Source organism: Podarcis tiliguerta, assembly GCF_965153285.1.
Source record: "Podarcis tiliguerta genome assembly, chromosome: 10".
Taxonomy (NCBI): Eukaryota; Metazoa; Chordata; class Lepidosauria; order Squamata; family Lacertidae; genus Podarcis; species Podarcis tiliguerta.
The window spans coordinates 38,343,627-38,362,275 of record NC_139543.1 but is presented as its reverse complement, the minus strand read 5'-3'; the positions used below and the strand labels follow the sequence as shown (position 1 = coordinate 38,362,275).

The following is an 18,649-nucleotide window of genomic DNA, read 5'->3' as shown; positions in this document are numbered from 1 at the left end:
TGCTTTGGGCTTCAAGCCCTTACAGCTGTAGGTCACAAATACTTGCGATCATGAGGCAATGGCAGAAAAGAGAAGGGAGGTGGAATGGAAACATAGAACTCGTAGATGCTGCAAGTCTCAACACTGTATTGTCAGTGCAGTGCAGTTTTCGGAGAAAGGAAAATGGAAAATACCTTGCACAGCTATACGCTGAATGTTCAGTGTTGAGACTTGCAGCATCTACGAGTCTATTTTTTATTAAAATTTCACATTCAGTAGGTAAGCATTACTAGAACTTACTAACTTTTGACTTTCTTTCCCCCCCTAAAATCTATGGTTTTGTTACAATATATTCTCATTTCATTCTCCTACAACCCAGTGAAGTAGGCTTGATTAATGGGCAGTAACTCCCCCAAAGCTATTAGTGAATTTCGTGGTTGAATAGGGTTCTGAAACTGGCAGCTTGGCAAAAGACTTTATAGTGTGAGTACAATAGATGTTTTCTTCCCTATTTGAAGTATTATTAAATAAATGAGGGTAAGCAAAATGGTGCAGTGTCTCCAGTTGCTAAATAAATTCTAGGTGTAAAATGTTGGAAGTATTTATTATTTAGGAGGCACATTATTTCAGTTGGCCAATTGTCAAATCAAGTTTCCACCTTCATGGAAAATTCTGCTTCCCATGAGGAAGGTATTGTCAACCGGGATTGGGGAAGGCTCCTCTTTCTGAAGCCATGGCAAACCATTGACAGCTGCTGTAGACAATACCAAGCTGAATAGACCATTTTGATTCATTATAAGACCTGTTTCTATATTCATAATCAAGCCAGAAAGATGTCAGGGAAGCTAACTCTCACGTGATTTTCCCCTCCCCTACTCCCCAAATTCCAGATGTACTAAACAGAGACGAGCTGAGAGTTGTTAAAACAACATATTGTTCTGAAGCAGTATTAAGTCTTTATTCTGACCTATATGGGCTGCCAGTTTCTGGCTTGATAATGTTTGAACCTACCTGCACGTCACCCAGGCTATTAATGGAAGAACCCCAATAGTGGTCATGAAGCATTTTCTTTTTCTTTTTTTCTTTTTTGTAGCTTTATTCCTAGAGGAAAGGTAGAAAAGTTGTGTGTGTGATCAGCTTTAAGAACTGCCAGAGCTGCAGAATCCCTGTTCACACTGAGGTGCGAGGTAGTGCCCCAACCTCCACACAGTCATTATGCATCTAGACATTGGTTCTTATTTGACCAAACCAACTGGAGGGAACCAAACTTGAAGAGGAGTACAAAAGATGCTTGAGACAAAGTATACAAGCATTTCTGCCAGAACGTTTTACTTGCTTCCATTGTGATTTCCATTAATTTACCTTGTTCATAGGCTAAAAGGCACCTTAGGCATGAAGAGCACAGCATGCTCTTCAGCCGCACTGCAGAGCCAGTTCGTCATTCAAGAAAATGAAAAGATCACCTTAAGCTGCTGCTTTGAAGTTTCACTGATGTGTTTTTCCCCTAACACATTTCCTCCCACGTGGAAAAAGCTTGCCAAAAGCAATCCCAGGAGAGTAAAATATGATTTGGCTAACTGAGATGCATCTGACTGTCAGAGATTGTCAGCAGATCAAATAGGTAGGTGGGTCAGGTTGTTTTTCCACAGAAATTTTGCTTTAAAAAGCCATGTTTTCCAGCTTAATTATGCTATTCATTTATTTCAATGGTAATATCTAGGGGAGATGTTAGTATGGTTGTATTTTTTTCTTGTTTTATCTTTTTGTAAACTGGACCATAAAAACTGAGCACATGATTGAAAAACTACACTGAGGATTATTATAATCTCCTGTAGTGAAATAGGTGAAAATTTTAATAAGACCAAGTGTGCAGTACTTAGTATGTTGATGTAAGTACACCAGCTTTTCTGAGTCAATACACCATTTATATTTTACATGGTCTGGTTTCAATAATAAGATTATTATAATTATTCCTATTTTGTATGCCTTATGGATGCCCTGGTGACCTTTCCCCCTCACTGAATCTGTTCTTTTGACTACATTGACCTGAAGGCCTCTTGAAAAAAACAACTTTGTGACACACACACCAGTTCTTATGACTTTCCTACACATATTTGGGATTTCATCCTCAGCTCCAGAAATTGCCACTGGCTATCTATGATATTTTGCTTGCTGTGGAAATAAATGTTTCTCTGTATGGTTCATTATTTTATTCCTCTAACAGCTTGATAAGCTCTTTCAAAGCAGATCGCTTTATTTACAGCTTTCTGATTTTCCAGGAATCAGCAGTACTTAGGTCAAATTTTGTACCATCCAAAAAACCCTTGTTTATAGATCTCAGGTTATTTTTGTTTATGTCTTTGTTCCACTTTAAATGAAGGTTTCTAGGTGGTTGGAATCATACAGGAAAAAAGAAATGCATAAAATCCATGATAGAAATTAGTCAAAATATCAGAAAAATATATAACAATGAACAAAATAAAATACTGGAGAGGAAAAGAAAATCAAGCAGAGGTCAGGCCACTGACAATTAAACCATGCTGAGAATAATAGCTCTGTGAGAGGAATAGGGGTCGCCTAACAATTCTCAGCACCTTTAACAAATTACAGTTTGGATTAAAGTGGTATAATACTGATTTAAACATAGTGCAGATGGGTCCTATGCCTATTTATGTTTTGTGCTTTGGAGGGTGGAAATTATGTGACCTCTGTTGCTCTTCACAGAATTGTAGAGTTGGAAAGGGCCATCTAGTCCAACCCCCTGCAATTCAGGAATATTTTTGCCCAATGTGGGACTGGTGTCAGCGGTGCTTTTTTTCTGGGGGGATGCAGGGGGATGCATACCCCTAAACATTTTGTGAATCTAAGTTTGGCCTCACTGAGGGGCAGTATTTCAATATGAGTAGGAAAATGAGAGTACTCCTAAACAATTTTTTTAAAGAAAAAAAGCATTGGGTGTCAATATGAAACTGTCAAAATTTGAGGTGTTGTGCAGGACTGTTTAGCAGTAGCTGATTGGTAACAAGTTCTGAAACAGGAGAGAGAAACTATTGTTTTTAATGGGTCTTTAGACAGGTCTTGGATCAGGTAAATTCATTTTGATTGCTCTGGGAAACGGCAGACTGATAAGCTGGAGGTTCTGGTTAGTGAAGAATGGGCACTCAGCTGTCAAGAAAAATAACTACCAGTTGGGAAAAGGCATTGGGAAAATCAGTTGATGAAGGAGGTGTGAGGCAAAGGCTAGAGAGCTGCAGTCAAGGTGGATAGCAGAGACCTGAATATTAAGGTATTCATCCTTGGTGTGTAAACAATATATTGCTAGTGAAGATCAGAGGAAGGGTTGGACCAAGAGTCTGCCCTGTGTAAAGGTCTTAACAGAAGAATGTTACACAAGTGGGGGGTTGTTGTTTTAAAAAAGTTAGCTAAAGTGTCCAAGCGGCCAGCAGTAATATTGAATCAGAGTTGGAAGGTACCGAATGGCCATCTTGTCTCACCCCCTGCAATGCAGGAATCTCATCTAAAGCATTCATGACAAATGGCCATCCAACCTCTACTTAAAAACCTCCAAGGAACTTCAGAGGGAGTCTGTTCTGCTGTCAAACAACTGGAGGAGCCTCAAGACTGTCACTGCCAGTTGGAGTAGGTTGTAACTGAATTTTGCTGGTGCGGCGATTTAGAGAAACTAGATAGATGGTTGACTTCAGGCTTGCAGAAACTATGCTTCCCACTTTTAATAGAAACCCAGTCAAAGCCAGGTGCAAAGTAGTGGCTCAAGGGGCAGGGAATTCTTTAACACAGAATTAAGGAACAGGATGCCCCTGTGCACATGCTCAAACCAGAAATTGGTTTTCAGTACTGGAACCAAACTCACAGTCCTGTCTGTCACACAACAATCCTCTCCTGGACCCCCATCTTACAGCTTTCATAATCTCAGCAGCCTAATTTTAGATAGAGGGGGAAAGGCCTTTCTATTGCTGCTATGATGCAAAAATTGGGAGAGAGTAATTCTTGGTAATTGATTACAAATCACTCTGTCTCAAAATCTTCCAATCAATCATAGCCTACCTTCCGCTCATTCCTGTACATAAAAAGAAACACGACAATTCTTAAATATCACCATATTGATTTCCTGTAGGAGCCTTTAAAATGTACATAGGCATAATATTAACAAACAGATTAGTTAGGCTTTTAATAGAGTAGCACGTGCCAAGAAACCAGGGGGGAGGGAGATACACAGAAATATATACTGCCTTTTAAAGCTTGGGGGGGGGGGAGTTTTTTTACACTAAGGCACACATGTTCCCTAGTCCTCTTATCTAGAAATGTTAAGCTGCACAATTTAAATGCACTGTTATCCTATTTATTTTTATCTATGGTATAACACTGATAATATTTTAAATCATTTTTACACTGAGCAGAAGAACATACCGGTAACTGTTTTTGATTAAGTACACAGTCTTACTGGCCACTTGGTGGCACCATTGCTCCCTCAGTTTTGAATACTCAGTACTATAAACTACTGCACACGATTACTGTTTTGTAGGTTGCCCCATTGAAACCATTATGATCCCAGCTACACAGTGGGAGAGGCTAAAACATACAAAATATATTGCTGTACACAGGCTGAAAGATTACAAATAGTAGTTGCACATGCAATATAGAAGCCAAGGTTGGTCTTGCATCCACTGTCAAAACGCTCCCACCTGAGGTTCTTCTAAATGTATATTTTATTAACATCATTTTGCATAAAATGGAAACAAATGTGGTTCATTAAAAGAAGGGTTCATTTGTTGCATGGATACTTTGCTCGGGCATAGCACACATACTTTGCATATGTAAGATTTTTATATGTATAATGTTTGTGTGTGTGTCTATACTCTCTCTCTCTCTCTTTCTCTGCTGTTCTCAGTATAAGGATGGTTCATATGTTCATAATTCCTAAATTCTTCAAGGGAATATGCTGTTTTCAAAAAGGCCATGCACTTCCACCCCCTCAACTCCCCCCCTAAGAATCTGTATTCACATCCTCTGTCAGAACACTAGATGGCAGGCAGTACTTGATTTCTTTCTAAACCCCTTTGTGCCTGCTGAATTTATTGAATCACCTTCTCCATTTTCTCATATAGGTAATAGGAGAGTCTTTTTTAAAAAAAGCAACATGAACATGAGAAAGGACATGCCTGTATCTGCTTAGCAAATGTAGTTGACTAAAAGAGCTTGTTTTAGCAGACAGTTAAACTTGGAGTGCTTTATCTCTGTTGAAGTTCCTGGGAGTTTTTAAGAAAATGGAAGAACTTCAGCCTAAACTGCTAGAAGCCTAACAGTCTAGGCTTCTCATGGAGCAGTTTAGATTTACTTGGTATGGTGACCCATTTATTGTTACATGATTTTTGGCCCTTAGGTCTTGAACAGCCATCGGTTTTTAATTGCTACTTTGCCTATTTTGTAACAATTACTCCAGGAAAACATCCCTAATAATGTTGGCCTTTATATAGTAGTTAACAAAGCTAGTCACGGTTTAGTTTATGCGAATGTAAGAACACCAACCATATGATTGCAGGATATCACTTCAGAAGCTATTCTAAAAACAAAAGCATAATGAACTATGAATATTTTAAATAGTTTTATTCAAGTCCATTTTGACAAGTATCAGTGGGATGACTGAGCTTATATTTTGTCAACAAGCACGCTAGTGCAGGGTTTGATTGCTGTTGTTAAACATGGGCTGCACACAACATATTTTTTAAGCATTGTGATAACACTTCAATCATCCATCGCTTCTCACAGAGAATTCTGGGAGCTGTAGTTTGTTAAGAGTTCTGAGACCTCTAATTTTCTCATAGAGTTAAGACTTCCCAAAGTTCCCTTTGAAGAGGGCCTGATGGTTAAACCACTCCCAAAATTTCCCTCTCAAAATAGACTTCATTTATCCAATACTGGAAGTGACTTAAAATCAGATAGTCTGAGTGCGTGGAATATACCTTTTTTTCTTACTTATTTAAAACTCCTCATAATATTTCATTAAACAGTTTGGCAAGCATTTCATTTTAGTGGACATAATTTCTAGATTTCACTAAATGAGTCTGTGCTATTTCATTTCAGTAAACATATTCACATGCAGGGATCCACAAAGGAAATCTTTTCAGTCTGAACACCTCATAAATCAGTGAGAGCCAGGATCACATCATGTTTAGACTGTTTAGAAAAATGAAGAGGGCACTAGCATCTTTTCAGGGAGATATATTTTGCTCTCTTTAGGGATGTAGGAAGGCACTTTTCATGGTGACACGAATCACTCAAAACTGAGTGAGCTCCATTCACACAAATTTCCTCTCCTTGAATTTAGGGGATAAAAAATTTGCCAAATATTCAAAGTCCCCCTCACACTTCAACCCTCCATGAAACAAGCTATGATGTTTAGGTCAGCCCCTTAAAGGTTTTTACAGGATGTATCAGAAAACAAGATAGATGATATCAGTTGCACGGCTGACCTTCTGCAGTTTTTGGAACCAATACACTATAACAATCATTTGAAAATGGCAGTTGTTAAAGAGGGGGAATGAATGTGGAATGAAAACCTGAGGACTAGGTGGGGTTGGGCGATGCACCTGGAAGGTGTGCTCTGGGTGAGTGCATAATGTAGAGGTGTAATATAATGATGATGGTGGTGGTGGTGGTGATGATGATGATGATGATGATGATTTATTACTTATACTCTGCACATCTGGCTGGGTTTCCCCAGCCACTCTGGGCGGCTTCCAACAAGAGATTAAAAATACATTAAAACATCAGTCATTAAAAACTTCCCTAAACAGGCCTGCCTTAAGATGTCTTCTAAATGTCAGATAGTTGTTTATTTCCTTGACATCTGATGGAAGGGTGTTCCATAGGGTGGGTGCCACTACTGAGAAGGCCCTCTGCCTGGTTCCCTGTAGCTTTGCTTCTTGCAGTGAGGGAACTGCCAGAAGGCCCTTGGCGCTGGACCTCAGTGTCCGGGCAGAACGATGGGGGTGGAGACGCTTCTTCAGCTATACTGGGCTGGAGATTGCACTGGGCACACAAGTTAAGGACATGGATTTTCAGGGGTTAGTTGAAGGCCCCTTCTTTCGGAACTTGTTCCCCAATATATTTGTGTTTGGATGACAGGAAATCTTTTCAGATCAACAAGTATCTAAACTCTCTTACCTTCCCTAAATTGTGAAGAGCATTTATAGTGGTGCACCCTAATCTCCTGCCAGGAGCATTAATGGAGGGTTGATTTAGCCAGACCCCATTGGAAGAAAGAGCATGCCTCCTGTGGCGAGATCTGGTAGGAGTCCCTTTGTTTATTGCATATAATATAATGGCATTAGGAAGGGTTAGATCTTTGCCCTTTTGAAAAGCATTTACCTGTTAGCCAGATCAGCATTATGTTGGAATTCTGTATGAAGGGAGAGGTCAAGAGGATATCCTTTTTTTAAGTTTGGCTATCAAGATAGGAGTTCTGATCTCAGAGTGGGTTTTGGATGGATTGAAGGTTTTGTATGTCTTGTTTGTATTATGCTTCTTGGTACGTGTAATACTCTTTTATTTGGGGCCTGTTACTCCAGTTACAATGTGTCTATCACCATATAAATAAATCTGATCTGACTGTAATATGCAGTGAAGTGCTGTAAACAAAGAGCTGGGAAGGAAAGCCAGAAGTTGGCAGGGCAATCTGTTTATTAAACTGATAAGTCTTAATCAATTTAGCTCAATTAAGGAAAAAACCTGCTAGATGAAAATGGAAATGTTTATAATATCTACATAGTTTAGTTATATACTCATTGGTGCATAACATGTTTGTAAACCATTTGTGGCACACCCAGCTGTACTGGGTAAAGTATACCAAGAAAGTATGTCTAATGGCTTAGGTATATAAACCATAATTTGCACCATGTGTACATTTGTAATAGTGAGAAGGATTGTTTCAAATTTCCATTGTCACTTTCTATATTAGCGAGGAGGGAGGAACATAAATGCTTATAAGTTGCAAAGTCAATTTGGATTGCCTAAAAGGATATATATTTTCTCTGGGGCCTGCCAAATTACATCACACACACATAATCAAGTTATCTTATTTGGGGAAAGGCACCTGGGGAGTATGATGAGAGCATTTATTGGCCAGCCTCTGCATGGGGCAGAACCTATGAGTCTGAATTTGCAAAGCACACTAGAATTTCATGGAGAACAAGAACCAGCAGATTCACCACGTATTCAGTTATAGGGTTTACTTGTGTATGACGTGATGATGCCCACAAGCCTAGGTAACTTAGAAAGTGGATCTAAGAAATTCATAGGAAATAGATCTGTCTGTCAGTGACTCTTAACCACAATAATTCAATGGTACCTCTGTGGATGGAGGCAATATAGATCTGAATTCCTGGTTTTGAGATCAAACCAAAGGATAAGACATCACCTTCCTTTTCTGATTTTAGGAGGAAAGGGTGGATGGTTGATTCTATTTCCAGTCTGTGACAGCTTCATATGTTTTTATGTCACATTTCTGCATCAATTGGCGACTTTTAAAAAGAAATCCATATATTTAAACATGTATTTGAGCTCAAAGAGCAACCTTCTACAATATTTGTTTTTAAGCATGTCCATTATTTGAGCTGAGAACTGCATTACGAAAATTGGAGAAGTGTGAAATCCAAAGGATTATTGCACTCAATTCTGAACATTGTTTGAGGTGAGATATATATCATGCCAGCATGAAGAAGGGCCATTCTCCAATGGTTAAAACACATGGTTTGCATGCAAAATGTCCCCAACTCAGTCCCTGGCAACTTCAGTTAAAAGGGTATGATAGGTGATGGAAATGGATAAAAGAAGCTGATGGGAATGACCTCTGCTTGAGATCCTAGACACATGCTGTGGGTTGAATTAGACAGTCCTGGCCTTGATGGCAAATAATCTGAACCGGTATAAGGCTGTGTTCCTAGTTGTACAACTAGAAATAATAATGTTTGGCAACCATATCAAAATCCTGAGTTGGCCATGAGACATGTTGCAGGTATTATCTTGATCCAGCTAAGCAAGGCAGGGCTGTCGCAGTACAGTCACAACTCATGTGAGTTTTACCGTAGTTTTCTGTGTATTAGGCAATGTTTTTCTATTATAACAAAATGTTAGAAATTGGGGGTTGTCTTGCACATGTTCAGAGGGGGGAATGTGTGAATGGTTGCACCTGTGAGCAGGAGATTCTCAGTGGCGATTGGGCAGGTGATTGGTGGCTGTGACAACTGCTGCTGGCAGATGATTTGTTGTGATAGGCAGTGTTGGTCAGGCAGGGGAGAGATTTTCCGCAATCCCCCCTGCAAAAACTCAACAACTCTCAGCAATCCCCCCTCAAGAAAAGCTTAAAACTCTGGGCAATCTCCCCCATTTCTTAATTTGGAGTTTCAAAAAATAGGTGTTGTCTTGTGTTGTACATGGAAAAATATGGTACTTTCCAGAGGCAACACACAAACACAAAATCATGCATAGCCAAAAACTGCCTGCTGGAAGTGAGGGCAGCCCTGTGCAGAGGATCTCTGCTGCAACCATCACTGGGAAGGCCACTGCCACCAGTTGAGCCAAGCATGTATAATTGAATTTGTGCAAGTAAAGTGAATGTGTGTTGTGACTGCACTCTATATCTAAAAGCCTGACTTGCCATCCTGCATTCATAAAATCCAAACTTCAACACAAATAGAACAAAGGATGCTCAAAGGGGCTTTTTGTGTGAGAAGATCTCCTTGGTTGAAAGTCTTAAGCATGTGTTTTCATATGGGGAAGATGTTGTATTTTCAGCACTTCAAGAAACGAATATTGCAACAGATTAGTATTAAAAGAGTGGTTTAACTATTTATAAAAAGCTATTTGAATGGCATAGTGGAAACGTTGCAAGATTTAGCCTTGGGCAAGACTATATGGTTTGAACCTACCTAAGATAACATTTCCTACTAAAAGTGTTGGATTTCCTCTTCATGTGCCTGTAGAAACATTTTGTAAACCCCCTCTATGCTTTCACACACATACCTAGTCTCTTTCAACTTCAGCCATGATAAAAGCATTAGCCAAATATTCAAAGTCCTAACATGCAGAAGGAAAAAACATGTACAAGCCTATTTGCTATCACTGCTCAAATGTATGATCACATTTCCAGTGGTTTAAACTGAGCCAACATGAATATCTTAATACTCAATTTTACTTGATTTATTACTCCAGCTTGCTCCTACACAAACAAAACAATATAAAAAATCTACCCATGGGGGGTGTCCTTTTGTTTTCGTAAGATATTCATTCCCCCATTTCTTCTGAAATTTTCCAACTCTTTGTTTCAGGTATATATGGCATGCAAATACACTTTGAAGTCTTATTAATTTCAGTGGCAGAGCTTTAAGTACATGTTTCATCAACAGAACTTCAAAGTGCTTAGTTTTGGCTAGATCATGCCCCACCTTATTCCTAAAGCAACTGAATTGGTTAAGAGCGACACGTTCATCCTTTGAACAAAGCAAAGGTAAGAAAGATTTTCCCTAATGACTATGTTTTTAACTATCTTTGCTACATCATGAGAGTAATCCTGTTGCTTCCTTGGGCCCATGAAATTGGTGGACATGCTGATCCACCATCAGAGAGGGACCACCCCTAGTTGGTGACAAGTTTCTTACTTTCCCAATCTTAAATTTAGTCCTCCACCTGAAAATTCACCAGCATTTTTGTGTGAATTTATCGTAATATACACAATTTTCCAGGGAATTTTGCCCAACATATATTCCCCAAGGGTTCTTCTAATACAGTGGTACCTTGGGTTACATACGCTTCAGGTTACATACGCTTCAGGTTACATACGCTTCAGGTTACAGACTCCGTTAACCCAGAAATAGCACTTCAGGTTAAGAACTTTGCTTCAGGATGAGAACAGAAATCGTGCTCTGACGGCGTGGCAGCAGCAGCAGGAGGCCCCATTAGCTAAAGTAGTGCTTCAGGTTAAGAACAGTTTCAGGTTAAGAACGGACCTCCGGAACAAATTAAGTACTTAACCCGAGGTACCACTGTACTGGCAAACAAGTAACTTTGGACTGAAAGAAGGTATGGGCCTGAATGTGGTTTAAATTTATTAGGAAGCATGAAAATATACAGTCCAGAAGATAATAAAGAATGATAATGAAGAACTGCATTTCAAAATTCAGAGACGTGTGTTTCCGTTCATGTATTGTTTTAGAAAGTGTGAAGTGGAAAGTTTGCCTTTTAATGCAAATGGAATCGGATTTCTCTATCCTTAGTGACAAGCTGCTGGTATGAAGGTGGAAAGTTCCATCTCATGATGCTAAACAAAATCTAATTAATCTTATCATTGTATTGTATTGTAATCAAAGGTACCATTTGAAAGCTTAACTTAGGTGGATGTGTATCTGGAAACTAACTTGTAGAAATCTGAGCATCTCAACACTGGTATGTAAGAGGCTTGTTTTAGTTGAGAGAAGGAAAATAGGATCTCCTTCCATCTATTGTAGTGCAGTTGGAAAAGGAATTGGCAGAAGGTGGTCATGTAAAATAATATAAAACTTAAGATTGTTCCATTCCTGCAAGGAGGAGAAATCCATTCCAAATAGTTCCTTTGGGCATCAGCACTCCTTCTTGGAGAAGAAATGAAGAGCTAAAGTTGGTAACTATCAAATTCTGTCAAATAGTTGTTTGCTGAATAAACATAATTGGTGCAGGAATAGAAGCCATGATGCTGGGAAGATGAACTAATAATAATACTGACAAAAATCAATGAACCCATGTACAAGATCAGTAATACTCCTTTTGATAAAATTATGTAAATTATTAACTTCCATAAGTATGGAAGTTTTCAGTTGAAAATCAGAAATACATATGAACAGGTGGCAAATTGGCAGATTTGACATTGGATATATTTATGTAAAGGGGTGTAAGTTTGCAGGGATTTGCTCCATGGTGAATTTCCCCATAGAATTACAAATATTGTTGCATCCATGGCAAATATATGAGAAAACCTCATTTTCCTGTGGAGCCTATTTATTTTATTTTTTATTTTTTTAAAAAAACACAAACCCTTGCAAATGTTTTGCTTTCAGATGTAGCCTAAAATCAGCTGTAGTCTTCAAGTGTTAGGCATTGGCTGAACAGCCATGATGTCACAGAACAATAAAAGATAAAGCTCTTAAAACATCAACTAATTTATTGCAGCATAAGTTTTCATAGGCTGGAGTTTGTCAATTGCAGACAATGGTCCATTATAGCTGATGTGTCGGGAGAGGAGAAATAGTCTTACATTATGACACAAAAGAAAAAAAGAGAGACCGAGTAAGAGATAACAGAACATGATGAAAACCAAGCCAGGTGTGTTCCAATTCCTTACTCAAACTAAGAACTAAATGCAAAATAAAGATAAAGCATAATCCCATATTTGTTAATGTGTTCCACTTCCACTGTTGCCAAAAGGCATAGGGTGTGCCAGACTCAAACCAACTCATGGTGAATTACTGTACGCAAACAACTAAATCTGGTCAAATCTATAGTCTTGGTCAAGTGACAGCAATTTGATCGCATCCAATCAATATTGTTCATACAACAACCCCACATATGGAGGGAGATTGCATCTTTTGAATCTGCCTTTGCCCTCCAGGTCTGAGCAGAGCCCACAAGTGTACAAATGCTTGCATAATCAGGGACCCTGACTTTGGAAGGGTTCTCAATCAAGCACAAAGATCCCACACACACACCATTTGTACATTCACATGTTAGAATCCTGTTGCCCCCTTCCCTGCACACACACATATGAAAAGAATTTTTACTAGTATCTGGTATTTATTTTAATAAATGTGTTGTACATATTTGTGTGTCATTTTTAAGACTATGGCATCTCCTTCATGCAACTCCGCTCTTGCAGTAGTCTAACTCCCACGTAGAGTGCATTGCAGTAGTCCAAGTAGGAGATAACTAGAGCATGCATCACTCTGGCGAGACATTCCGCAGGCAGGTAGGGTCTCAGCCTGCGTACCAGGTGGAGCTGGTAGACAGCTGCCCTGGACACAGAACTGACCCATGGGCAGCTGTGGAGCCTGCGAGTCATTTTGGACTCACACCTGGGTTTTCAGAGGCATATTTACCTCGTTCAAGACCAGGGAGTCCCCTACACCCACCCAGTACAAAACAGTACTTCTGCCTTGTCAGAATTTAACCTCAGTCTGTTAGCTGCTATCCATCTTCCAACCACCTGCAGACACTCACTCAGGGCCTTCATTGCCTTCACTAGTTCCTATTTAAAAGAGAGGAAGTCAAGTCAAACTGAAATCAATATGTCAAAGGGACTTAACACTTCATTTCAGTGGGACTTAGGTGTGTCTAACGTTCTTCTGGATTATTTCCATCATCTGTCCTTGTTGATATCACTTACTTTTTGCTTGTAGAGCATCAACTAGAAGAGACAGACTGTTTCGCAAAAGCCTTCTCAGCTAAGATTTCCTGGAAATATCTTTACTTGTCTGTGTTACAAGAACACAAGGAGGATGGAGAATGATACAGACCAGGCATGATGCTTTAAAATAATAACAATACTTTGACAAAGCTGATATAACATGCTTTCAACTCTTTGGTGTTCTACTTCTAAGCGCCTAATAAAATTACACAAAATTGCATTCATCACCTGAAGTTCTCTCATAAGCCTGTTTGGAGCAAATACTGAAAGAATCAGAGTTGGAGTGCACCCAACTGTCATCTAGTCCAACCCCCTGTAATGCAGACATCTTAGTTAAAGCATCCGTGACAGGTGGCCATCCAACCATTGCTTTAAAAACTCCCAAGGAAGGAGAGTCTACCACCTCTAATGGGAATCTGTTCCACTGCTGAACTGCTCTTACTGTCAAAGTTTTTCCGAATGATGAGTTGAATCTCCAAAGTTAGCAGCCAACTGCTTTTTGCTGCCATTTAGAACTTCACAGTTCACTTCATTTGCCTGTCACTCTAGAACTCAATCCCAAGAAACAGTGCTTTTGTGAAAAGATATTAAGCTATATACTTTGTCTAATTCCATATATTAATTCTTTAAAAATGTATTGAAAACATCTGTGCCTTACTGTTTCCCCCTCCATAATAAAAGTCTGCCTGATAAAGCTGAACTAGGACATTAAGGGCTCTCCGTCTTTAAGGCTGCAGTAATATCCACACTTTGAGAGTAAGCCTTATTGAAAACAGATATGTACAGGATTGTGCTGCAAGGACCCCTTTGGTAAGCCATCAACATTTCCCATTGCCAGCTTATCTCCATCTTTGTCAAAAATACCGTATTTTTCGCTCCATAAGACACACTTTTTCCCTCCTAAAAAGTAAGGGGAAATGTGTGTGCGTCTTATGGAGTGAATGCAGGGGGGAGGCAGACAGGAAAAGCCCCCAAGAGCCGCACACAAGCTCCGCGCGGCTCTTGCAGGCTTTTCCCCAGGAGGGAGAAGGGACTGACGCGGCCAGTCAGTCCCTTCTCCCTCCTCGTAGAAAAGCCCGCAGGAGCCATGCACTCCTTAAAGGGTGCATGGTTCCTGTGGGCTTTTGCGGGAGGTGGGGGTATTGCCATAGCTGCGTGCAGCCCCTTCAGCCGGGAGAGGCTGCACGCGGCTATGGCTTCTTTAGCTGTGCACAGCCTCTCCTGGCTGGAGAGGTTGCGTGCGGCTAAAGAAGCCAAGACAGCGAGCAGGAAGGATCCTGCTCGCTGTCTTGGCTTCTTTGCTCTTTGGGGCTGGGGGAGGGAATAAGATTTCCCCCCTTGATTTCCCCCTCTATAAACTAGGTGCGCCTTATGGTCCGGTGCGCCTTATGGAGCGAAAAATACGGTACGTGTCTGTTTGCTTTTGTATACATGTGCACGCATATATCTGTTTGAATGCAGGGAAAATAGGTGTCAAATAATATAAATAAATAAAAAAACAAGGTTTCTACAGAAACAAATTTTAGTCCTATAGAATGAAATGAACAAGGACATTACAGTAAAGATGCTCACTTAACTCCTAATAATATTGAAGCATTTCTCTTTTGAACAGTATCAGACATCAATTTCTCTAATTTCTAGGGCTTTGATTACATTTTTGGAGCTTTACAGGATAGAACCTTTTTTTTTTTTTGGCCACTACAGACAGATTCAGAGCCAAAGGTCTTACAGAAATGTGTAGAGAATTATCCAAGCTATTAAGCAAAACAATTTTATAATCCAAAATAAGTGTGGCCCCCTGGTCCTTGATCATTTACCTTCAGAACTTGTTTCCAGTATCTTTGTATTGTATTACAACTCCACTAAAGACATAAAAACCTTCACTAATTGCAGTGCTTTCCCAGCTCATAAACCAATTTGCCTCCGATATTTCATTTTATCTACCAAAGCTCATATCTCAGAAAACAATCTTATGGAACAGAAGAGACTGAAGAGTTTTTAATGTTGCTACATAGACCATTTCTTCCCAGACACTTGAACATTCAGATTTCTATCCAGGAGCAGCCAAAATGGCATGGCACAGTTGCAGAGCTGGTATTCTGGCAGTGGATGCTTACCAGGAATGTGTGGGGCTGAGGAAGGGCAATGGCAAGGTTTGGGTAGAACAAGTGCACCTGATTGGTTTCATGGCACTGTTCTGGTAAATGGTAGTGGTGCAGCTCCCCAAAGGCCGAATCTGCACTGCCAGTGCCACAATAGCTGCTCCTGTCTCTATCCCAAGCTGTTTTATAAGTAATATTTAGACATCTAACCTAAGGTAGACCTTTAAAATAAGAATGAGATATTAAGGATGGCTGAATGAGGTGAAATTTGGTCCATTTGATGACCAGAAAATAATCTGAACTTTCCTGTGTTTGGAAAGCCAAATAGAGAAATAGTTATGGATCCCAAAGGAACTAGGCCTGACAATGTGAGTAGTTAAGTGAGCTAAACTGAAGTTTTAAAAAGAATCAAGCACTGCAAAAGTATAGAAGAAATCAAGATGTTTGGCGAGATCCTTGAAGAGAGTCAGAGTTCAATAAATAAGCAAAGATTGACTTTCTGAAATCCAGAAAAATTAATGTCACTGTCAGCAGCACTAACACTTAAGGCAGAGAAGATAACTGAGGGGTAAAGGTAGAGTAGCTGAAACAACAGCCTGCTCAGCCGGAAATATAGATATGTGGAGAATCCATTTCTGGGAATAAAGATACAAAGTTGGGAATTATATCTGTCACTGAAACCTCACTTGAGTAATGGAAAAGGCATGTCCTTTATGGAAGCTTGACCTTTTTCTCAGTTTAGGGGACTTGTCCAGGATTTGCAAATTGCAATACAATGCTGTCTTCCTGGCAGACAAGCTGGAAATTCTGAAATCACTTTTGAACTGAAAAGCTTTTTGTGCATCAGTATTTTGGTTAACTCTTAGAATTAGAACAGGGATGTTTCCTCTTAATTTTGCAGTGCTGGGAGTGACTGGAGTAGGGAAAATGGAAGAGTGGCACATTGGGAAGTGATCCTAACCATTCCTTAAAGTAAGAAAGTGTAGAGCTTAAGTTGTATGTACAAGTCACATACTGTTTAGAACCGTTCCAATACTATGCTTCTATTGATTTTCAGTGTTTGATTGTAAAATTCCAGGGTTTGACTCTGAAACTGGGGTTCTTAATTGTACATCTACACTTGCCTAATGAACATGTTAGTGGCCTGTTTAATCCCCCCCAACCTGTAAATAGGGATGTCAGAGAATTCTAATGAAAATGGCCTCTAGAACTGAGGTATTAAAGATTGGTGGGTGGGTTTCAAGGTGCCAATATCAGTTTTGGGGCCACTTTTGGATATGAAGTTATTGGATATTGTTACCTGAGCTTTATTTTTATATATTTCCAGTGAACTTTTAATTGTTGATTTTTTTAGGGTTGCATTGCAGTGATACTGTAACTTTTATTAGGTATCATGGTTACTTGCTGTACTACTGTATTTAGGCTGCACCTTGAGCACAGATGTGCTTGTGGGAAATGTGGTATATAAAAAAATAGACAAACTATGAAAGTGAAAAAATAAGGCATTTCAAGATATTGCAAATATGAAATACATTGTAATAAATGTAAACATACATTTTTTGTATATTAAAAAAAGCATTTGAAATGAAATCACGAGCCTTGTTTCAAACATTGTTAGTAGCTGTATTCTAAGTATATCAACAGTGTTTACTAAACTATATCACTTTTTTTGTTAATACTAGGGATGTGTAGTAGATTCAGGTGGATCCCAAATTTGATGAAAGTGAGGGATTCCGGGCTTGGCCAAGGCAAAGTGGGATGTGTCTGAGGTGCGCTTTGGAACTACAATGTGGGTGAACCACAAGTACTCAGTTAAAATTCATTTTTAAATGGCCAGCTCATGAACATTCCCCATGTGAGTTAGAGCCCAACAGGGTAAGAATGCTAAACCATGCATGGGGGCCACACAAGTACAGCAGGCTCCCCACTGCATACGTCCCCCCTCCAAAGCATAGAAAGCAGCTCTAGTGATGGTTGATTATAAGGGCTCTTATCATTTCATAACTTTTGACATGTTCTCTGCATATTTTAGGCTTTTCTTCCACAACAATGAGCACTAGGAACTTCCTTTTGTTAAAATGAACAATTTGGAAATCTAACATAGGCTCAGGGGGCAAGAAATCCACATTTTGTCTAAATTAGCTCAAACCTGCTTAGCTGAGACATTTCTCTTTGCCTAATGCAATTTTAATCTGTGCAAGTAGTATGATCATATTCAGTATTCATTATCTTTTCCAGGTGGATATTTCTGGCACATAAAACAGAAAAAAAATAGCAGCAATAAAAGAAGAATTTTGCCTACGGTGTAGTGAAAGCTGCAAAATGTGCCGAGGCATATACAGGCATATACAATCAGCAATAGGAATGATTATAAAAATGATGTATGGGGAAATAATAAAAACTATAATCCCCAGAGGGGATTTTGGATGTTTCAGAGGGAAAATACTGGAGGAAATTTTAAAGCTTAACCATCTTTTATCAAAACAATTTGAGCAGAGATATATTCTGCTTGTTTCAAGTCAATCAGCCACAGTTATATGGAAAAGCATAATGAACCTTTTGTTATACAACAAATATATATTTACTTAAGTAATGGAATGTATATTATTTCATTCATTAATTTAATGTGCATTAATATATAATAATGGCAGTAATGGATTGAACAGTCATTATTGCTTTTATTATAAATCATTAAATGAATTAATTAGCACCATAGATTAGAGGCAGGCAATGCTTCACCTGTAACGTTGATGGGGTCCACAATGAATGCTTGGGCATCGAAGTTAAGAGGGGAAAGGAAGGCCTTAGCAGACTGGATGCACCCCACCCCATGCATTTTATAAGCAACCTTCTCGACATTAGAGCAGCCTTCCCCAACCTGGTGTTCATCAGATGCTGTTGGACTACAAGACCCATCAACCCCAGTCAGCATGGCCAATGGTCAGGGATGATGGGAGTTGTAGTCTAACAAATAACTGAAGTACATCAGGTTGGGAAAGGCTGCATAAGAGCTTCAGGTATGTAATGCCCACTGCTAATTCAGAAATGAAGGGCTCTCAAATGAGATAAGGTTCCCAAACAGAAAGGAGTCTCCATTTACCTGCTGCTTTTCTTTATT

The 18,649-nt window shown here is 39.4% G+C and overlaps 1 protein-coding gene and 1 long non-coding RNA gene across 16 annotated transcripts in view; one reads left to right on the top strand and one right to left on the bottom strand.

Annotated features, from left to right (window-relative positions):
- LOC310658706 overlaps positions 1-18,649 on the bottom strand; it is a 202,552-nt gene that overhangs the window by 62,694 nt on the left and 121,209 nt on the right. The gene's annotated exons all lie outside the window — the stretch shown is intronic.
- The window catches only part of LOC310658703 (uncharacterized protein), a 265,403-nt gene that overhangs the window by 210,771 nt on the left and 35,983 nt on the right, over positions 1-18,649 (top strand). For 5 of the 9 annotated variants that reach the window (XR_014502420.1, XR_014502421.1, XR_014502422.1 and 2 more), the window contains 2 exons: positions 10,326-10,504; positions 13,422-14,674. The exons of 2 other annotated variants lie outside the window; for them this stretch is intronic. The gene's annotated coding sequence lies outside the window, so the exon portion shown is untranslated. Of the gene's footprint in view, positions 1-301; positions 463-1,291; positions 1,601-10,325; positions 10,505-13,421; positions 14,675-18,649 lie in introns of those variants that run through there. 2 more of the 9 variants (XR_014502425.1, XR_014502426.1) reach the window with 2 other exon arrangements.